This window comes from Bubalus bubalis, chromosome 15 (genome assembly GCF_019923935.1).
Source record: "Bubalus bubalis isolate 160015118507 breed Murrah chromosome 15, NDDB_SH_1, whole genome shotgun sequence".
NCBI lineage: Eukaryota > Metazoa > Chordata > Mammalia > Artiodactyla > Bovidae > Bubalus > Bubalus bubalis.
The window spans coordinates 59,741,822-59,749,003 of NC_059171.1; positions in this window are offsets into that span (position 1 = coordinate 59,741,822).

Sequence of the window (7,182 nt, forward strand, 5' to 3'; positions counted from 1 at the left end):
GATTTCTTTTTTGATTTCTTCTGTGATTTGTTGGTTATTCAGCAGCGTGTTGTTCAGCTTCCATATGTTGGAATTTTTAATAGTTTTTCTCCTGTAATTGAGATCTAATCTTATTGCATTGTGGTCAGAAAAGATGCTTGTAATGATTTCAACTTTTTTGAATTTACCAAGGCTAGATTTATGGCCCAGGATGTGATCTATCCTGGAGAAGGTTCCATGTGCGCTTGAGAAAAAGGTGAAATTCATTGTTTTGGGGTGAAATGTCCTATAGATAGCAATTAGGTCTAACTGGTCTATTGTATCGTTTAAAGTTTGTGTTTCCTTGTTAATTTTCTGTTTAGTTGATCTATCCATAGGTGTGAGTGGGGTATTAAAGTCTCCCACTATTATTGTGTTATTGTTAATTTCTCCTTTCATACTTGCTAGCATTTGTCTTACATATTGCAGTGCTCCCGTGTTGGGTGCATATATATTTATAATTGTTATATCTTCTTCTTGGATTGATCCTTTGACCATTATGTAGTGACCGTCTTTGTCTCTTTTCACAGCCTTTGTTTTAAAGTCTATTTTGTCTGATATGAGGATTGCTACTCCTGCTTTCTTTTGGTCCCTATTTGCATGGAAAATCTTTTTCCAGCCCTTCACTTTCAGTCTGTATGTGTCCCCTGTTTTGAGGTGGGTCTCTTGTAGACAACATATGTAGGGGTCTTGTTTTTGTATCCATTCAGCCAGTCTTTGTCTTTTGGTTTGGGCATTCGACCCATTTACGTTTAAGATAATTACTGATAAGTATGATCCCATTGCCATTTACTTTATTGTTTTGGGTTCGAATTTATACACCGTTTTTGTGTTTCCTATCTAGAGAATATCCTTTAGTATTTGTTGGAGAGCTGGTTTGGTGGTGCTGAATTCTCTCAGGTTTTGCTTGTCTGTAAAGCTTTTGATTTCTCCTTCATATTTGAATGAGATCCTTGCTGGGTACAATAATCTGGGCTATAGGTTATTTTCTTTCATCACGTTAAGTATGTCTTGCCATTCCCTCCTGGCTTGAAGAGTTTCTATTGAAAGATCAGCTGTTATCCTTATGGGAATTCCCTTGTGTGTTATTTGTTGTTTTTCCCTTGCTGCTTTTAATATTTGTTCTTTGTGTTTGATCATTGTTAATTTGATTAATATGTGTCTTGGGGTGTTTCGCCTTGGGTTTATCCTGATTGGGACTCTCTGGGTTTCTTGGACTTGGGTGATTATTTCCTTCCCCATTTTAGGGAAGTTTTCAACTATTATCTCCTTAAGTATTTTCTCATGGTCTTTCTTTTTGTCTTCTTCTTCTGGGACCCCTATGATTCGAATGTTGTAGCGTTTAATATTGTCCTGGAGGTCTCTGAGATTGTCCTCATTTCTTTTAATTCGTTTTTCTTTTTTCCTCTCTGATTCATTTATTTATACCATTCTATCTTCTAATTCACTAATCCTATCTTCTGCCTCTGTTATTCTACTATTTGTTGCCTCCAGAGTGTTTTTAATTTCATTTATTGCATTATTCATTATATACTGACTCTTTTTTATTTCTTCTAGGTCCTTGTTAAACCTTTCTTGCATCTTCTAAATCCTTGTCTCCAGGCTATTTATCTGTGATTCCACTTTGATTTCAAGATTTTGGATCAATTTCACTATCATTATTCGGAATTCTTTATCAGGTAGATTCCCTATCTCTTCCTCTTTTGTTTGGTTTGGTGGGCATTTATCCTGTTCCTTTATCTGCTGGGTATTCCTCTGTCTCTTCATCTTGTTTAAATTGCTGAGTTTGGGGTGTCCTTTCTGTATTCTGGCAGTTTGTCAAGTTCTCTTTATTGTGGCGTTTCCTCACTGTGTGTGGGTTTGTATAGGTGGCTTGTCAGGTTTCTTGGTTAGGGAAGCTTGTGTCCGTGTTCTGGTGGGTGCAGCTGGATTTCTGCTCTCTGGAGTGCAATGAAGTGTCCAGTAATGAGTTATGAGATGTCTATGGTTTTGGGGTGACTTTGGGCAGCCTGTATCTTGGAGCTCAGGGCTGTGTTCCTTTGTTGCTGAAGAATTTGTTTGGTATGTCTTGCCCTGGAACTTGTTGGCCCTTGTGTGGTGCTTGGTTTCAGTGTCGGTATGGAGGCATTTGATGAGCTCCTGTCAATTAATGTTCCCTGGAGTCAGGAGTTCCCTGGAGTCAGGGTTTGGACTTAAGCCTCCTGCTTCCAGTTATCAGTCTTATTTTTACAGTAGTTTCAAAACTTCTCCTTCTATACAGCACCATTGATAAAACATCTACGTTAAAGATGAAAAGTTTCTCCACCGTGAGGGTCACCCAGAGAGGTTCACAGCATTACATGGAGAAGAGAAGAGGGAGGAGGGAGTTAGAGGTGACCCAAATGAGATGAGGTGTAATCAATAGAGGAGAGAGTGGGCTAGCCAGTAATCACTTCCTTATGTGCACTCCGCAACTGGACCGCTCAGAGATGTTCACGGAGTTATACAGAGAAGAGAAGAAGGAGGAAGGAGACAGAGGTGGCCAAGAGGATAAAAGGAGGGAATGAAAAGGAGGGAGACAGATCCAGCCAGTAATCAGTTCCCTAAGTGTTCTCCACCGTCTGGAACACACAGAAATTCACAGAGTTGGGTAGAGTAGAGAGGGGTTAGGGAGGAGACACAGACGACCTGGTGGATAAAAAGGAGAGTCCAAAGGGAGAGAGAGCAGTCAAGCCAGTAATCTCGCTCCCTAGTGAAAAATGGGTACTGAAGATTGGGTTCTTAAAGGTACAAAATTGGTAACAAATACATAAAAGCAAAAATTAAAAATCTAGAGTAGAGTTTGGAATTTCAAAAATACAATGTTAAAGAAAAGAAGAAAAAAAAACAAGGTCAAAAAAATTATAAAAAATATATATATGTGAAGTTTGCTTTAAAAAAAATAGGGTCTTTTTTTTGCAAAATAATAGTAGGTTATAAAAGTGAAAATTAAAGGAATAATATAAGACTTAAATTTTTTTTTAATTAAAAAAAAGGAAAGAAAGAATGATCATAAAAATAGTAAAAATATATCTAGGACTTTCTCTGGTTTTGTTGTGGGTATTGTGGGTTCAGTTCATTTTCGGCTAGTTCCTTGGTCCGACTTATATTTCTCAAGATCTATAGGCTCCTTCCTATGTGGACAGTACTAACCACAGGGTTTTAATCTATTGCCTGTAGCTTCCAAGGCGGTTCCCTCTGTTATAGCTTCTGTATGCTGGTCTATTCAGTGTCTGGTTTCCACCCTGACACAAAGGGGACGGTGGAGGACACTTTTTTTTTTTTTTTAGGCTCACTTGTTCAGTCACGCTGTGGGGAGGGAGGGACGCTGCAAACAAATAACACTGGCGTGTGCTCACAGTGCCTCAGTCACACTGGGTCGCCCCCCACGCCCCCCCCCCCCCCCCGTTCACAGCGCATGTAGCCTCCCTGCCCACGCTGCTCAGGCTCTAGGTTGCTCCACTGGGAACCATCCGTGGTCAGCCCTGGGCTGCCTGCGCTTCCCAGGTCCAAGCCGCTCAGGTTCAGGCACTTGGGTAGTCCTCAGAGGTGCAGACTCTCGGTTGGGCCTGCGTTTTGTGCCCTTCCCAGGTCCGAGCAGCTCAGGTGATGAGGTGTTTGGCAAGCGCAATTGCTGCGACTTTTTGCCTTCCCGCCGCTCAGTTATCTAGGTGTACAGCCGGCACACCTTCTCAGGCGGATGTTGACCATCCAGACACCCAAGAAGTCTTAGTTAGCAAAGAAGCCTGCTTACAGTTTTATAGATAGTGTCTCTCTGGGGCTGCGATTGCCCCCTTCCGGCTCTGGCTGCCTGTCACCAGAGGGGGATGGTCTGCAGCCGGCTATCTCTGTTCAGTCCTTTGTTCCTTGCGTGGGCCTGGCGGTGTCCTACGTTAGGGCTGGCTTTTCGCGTGGTAGATATCCCACAGTCTGGTTTGCTAGCCCAAATTATTTCGCTCAGATAGGGCTAGGGGTATTCAGGCCAGATCCTTACTCTAAGCGATGCAGCCTGCGCTGTGCCTCCCTGCCCAGCCCCCGCTTGCTAGTGGCGTGTGCAGGCGTCTGTGCTGTTTCTCTGCTGGGGGAGTTACCATAGGGCTCGTAATCTGCGGGTTTTAATTGTTTATTTATTTTTCCTCCCTGTTATGTTGCCCTCTGTGCTTCCAAGGCTCGGCACAGATTTGGCAGTGAGAAGGTTTCCTGGTGTTTGGAAACTTCTCTCTTTTTAAGACTCCCTTCCTGGGATGGAACTCCATCCCTCCCTCTTTTGTCTCTTTTTTTGTCTTTTATATTTTTTCCTACCTCCTTTCGAAGACTTGGGTTGCTTTTCTGGGTGCCTGATGTCCTCTGCCGGCATTCAGAAGTGGTTTTGTGGAATTTACTCGGCGTTTAAATGTTCTTTTGATGAATTTGTGGGGGAGAAAGTGTTCTCCCCGTCCTACTCCTCTGCCATCTTAGCTCCTCCCCAATATACATGTTTCAGTGCTATTCTCTCAAATCATCTCACCCTTGTCTTGTCCCACAGAGTACAAAAGTCTGTTCTGTATATCTGTGTCTCTTTTGCTGCCTCTTAAATAGGGTCATCATTACCATCTTGCTAAATTCCATATATATGCGTTAATACACTGTATTGGTGTTTTTCTTTCTGACTTACTTCGCTCTGTATAGTAGGCTGCAGTTTCATCCACCTCATTAGAACTGATTCAAATGTATACTTTTTAATGGCTGAGTAATACTTCATTGTGTGTATGTACCACAGCTTTCTTATCCATTCATCTGCCGATGGACATCTAGGTTGCTTCCATGTCCTGGCTATTGTAAACAGTGCTGTGATGAACATTGGGGTACACCTGTCTCTTTCGATTCTGGTTTCCTTGGTGTGTATGCCCAGCAGTGGGATTGCTGGATCATAAGGCAGTTCTATTTCCAGTTTTTTAAGGAATCTCCACACTGTTCTCCATAGTGGCTGTACTAGTTTGCATTCCCACCAACAGTGTAAGAGGGTTCCTTTTTCTCTGCACCCTGTCCAGCATTTATTGTTTGTAGACTTTTTGATAGCAGCCATTCTGACTGGTGTGAGATGGTACCTCACAGTGGTTTTGATTTGCATTTCTCTGATAATAAGTGATGTTGAGCATCTTTTCGTGTGTTTGTTAGCCATCTGTATGAGAAGACTTCATGTTGTATGATTGCATTTCTATGAATTCTCTAGAACAGGAAAATCTGTGGAGGTATAAAGTCAATTGCTTTCGATTTCAGAGGCAGGAGAATAGTGATCTGGTGAGTGACTGCGGTTGCTTATGGGTTTTCTCTTGGGGTTATGAAACTGTTCTCAAATCAGAGTGTGGGGATGGTTGTACAACTCTGAGAATACACTGAACACCACAAATTGTATACTTACAACAAGTGAATTGTACAGACTGTGAATTCATCTTCAAAAAGCTCTTTTAACAAAAAGGCAAAAAAAAAAAAAAAGGCAAAAGGTGAAGATAATTTACATAGATCCACAGTCTCTACAAATAGCTTGCAACAAGATGCTAAGAAATTTTAATTAAAAGATATTAAACACTACATGGCAGACATAGATATCCGTGATTTGGGGTGTGTAATAATGATTTGTAACAACTGAAATTTACTGATTACTGTGTCCTGCTGGGCACTGAGCTATAAATTAGACAGTTTTAAAAGTCCTTTGTCGGCATGGATCAAGAGAATCCCATTTCTCAGAGTTTGTCATAAGGATGTACGATAGCTTTGGTTGGAAAAAAGAAGAAACAAAGGTAAAAATGTGTTTGTTACAGCATTTCTTATAATAGTAAAAGCTTAGAAGCTATTTAAATGTCTAACAATAGTGAAGTGCTTCATCTATCTATGGTAAATGCAATGGTAGATTTTATATACATAATATTTAATCAGTAAAAATTATAATTCAGAAAGCTAGCCTCTTGTTTAAATAAGGGGCTACAAAATTACTAGTGTGTTACACTATTAATAGCAAACATTTATTCAGTATTTCTGGTATTGCATTAAACACTTTCATAGATTAATTCATTTAATCCTCATGGTAATCTTTTGAGGTAATGGATATTCACACACATAGCAGTTAAGTAACTTGTAGACATCACCATGTTAGTAAGAGGAATATCAACATTTGAATCTTGGCCATAGAACACCTCAGACCATGTCCTAGCTATGTGGCTGGACCACCTTTCCAGCACAGTATCATCTCCATGGATACAGACAAGGACTGGAAAAGATATTCCAAACGGAAATACCTAACTTAATGGCAGGATAAGGAATACATTTTTTCACTCTAATTTTTAAATTTTCTAACATTCATATCTTAGATTAAACCAGTCAATACTAAAAAAAAAATCAGTTCTGAATATTCATTGGAAGGACTGATGCTGAAGCTGAACGTCCAATACTTTGGCCACCTGAGGCAAAGAACTAACTCATTAGAAAAGACTCTGATGCTGGGAAAGATTGAAGGCAGGAGAAGGGGATGAAAAAGGATGAGATGGTTGGTTGGCATCACCGACTCGATGGACATGAGTTTGAGCTGGTTATGGACAGGGAAGCCTGGTGTGCTGCAGTCCGTGGGGTCGCAAAGAGTCAGACAGGACTGAGTGACTGAACTGAAGTGAAGGTTCATATGGGCTTCCCTGGTGGCTCAGACACTAAAGAATCTGCCTGAAATGCAGGAGACCCAGGTTGAATCCCTGGGCTGGGAAGATCCCCTGGAGAAGGGAATGGCTACCCACTCCAGTATTCTTGCCTGGAGAATTCCATGCATAAAGGAGCCTGGCAGGCTATATTTTGTTGGCTTTATACAAATAAAAATCAGGTAGAAACAAAAATCTTATATTCCTGTCATTATTCTTGCTTCACAGCTCCCTCAAGATAAAAGATTTCATGTTTACCAAGTAAATAAAATGCAAACGCAATACCAAAACAAAAAAAATCTTCTCTATTCCATCCTAGAGAACGCATATTGTAATGTGTCTTAGTAAGAAAGTTATACCAATTTTACCTTGACTTTATCTGCACTGTTGGGGTTAAACAGCTGGTGTTTCCCAGATCCCAAAATAATAGGGCCTGAGCATCTTGTTTCTCCAAAAACATAAAGGGATACTGTTGCCCTGG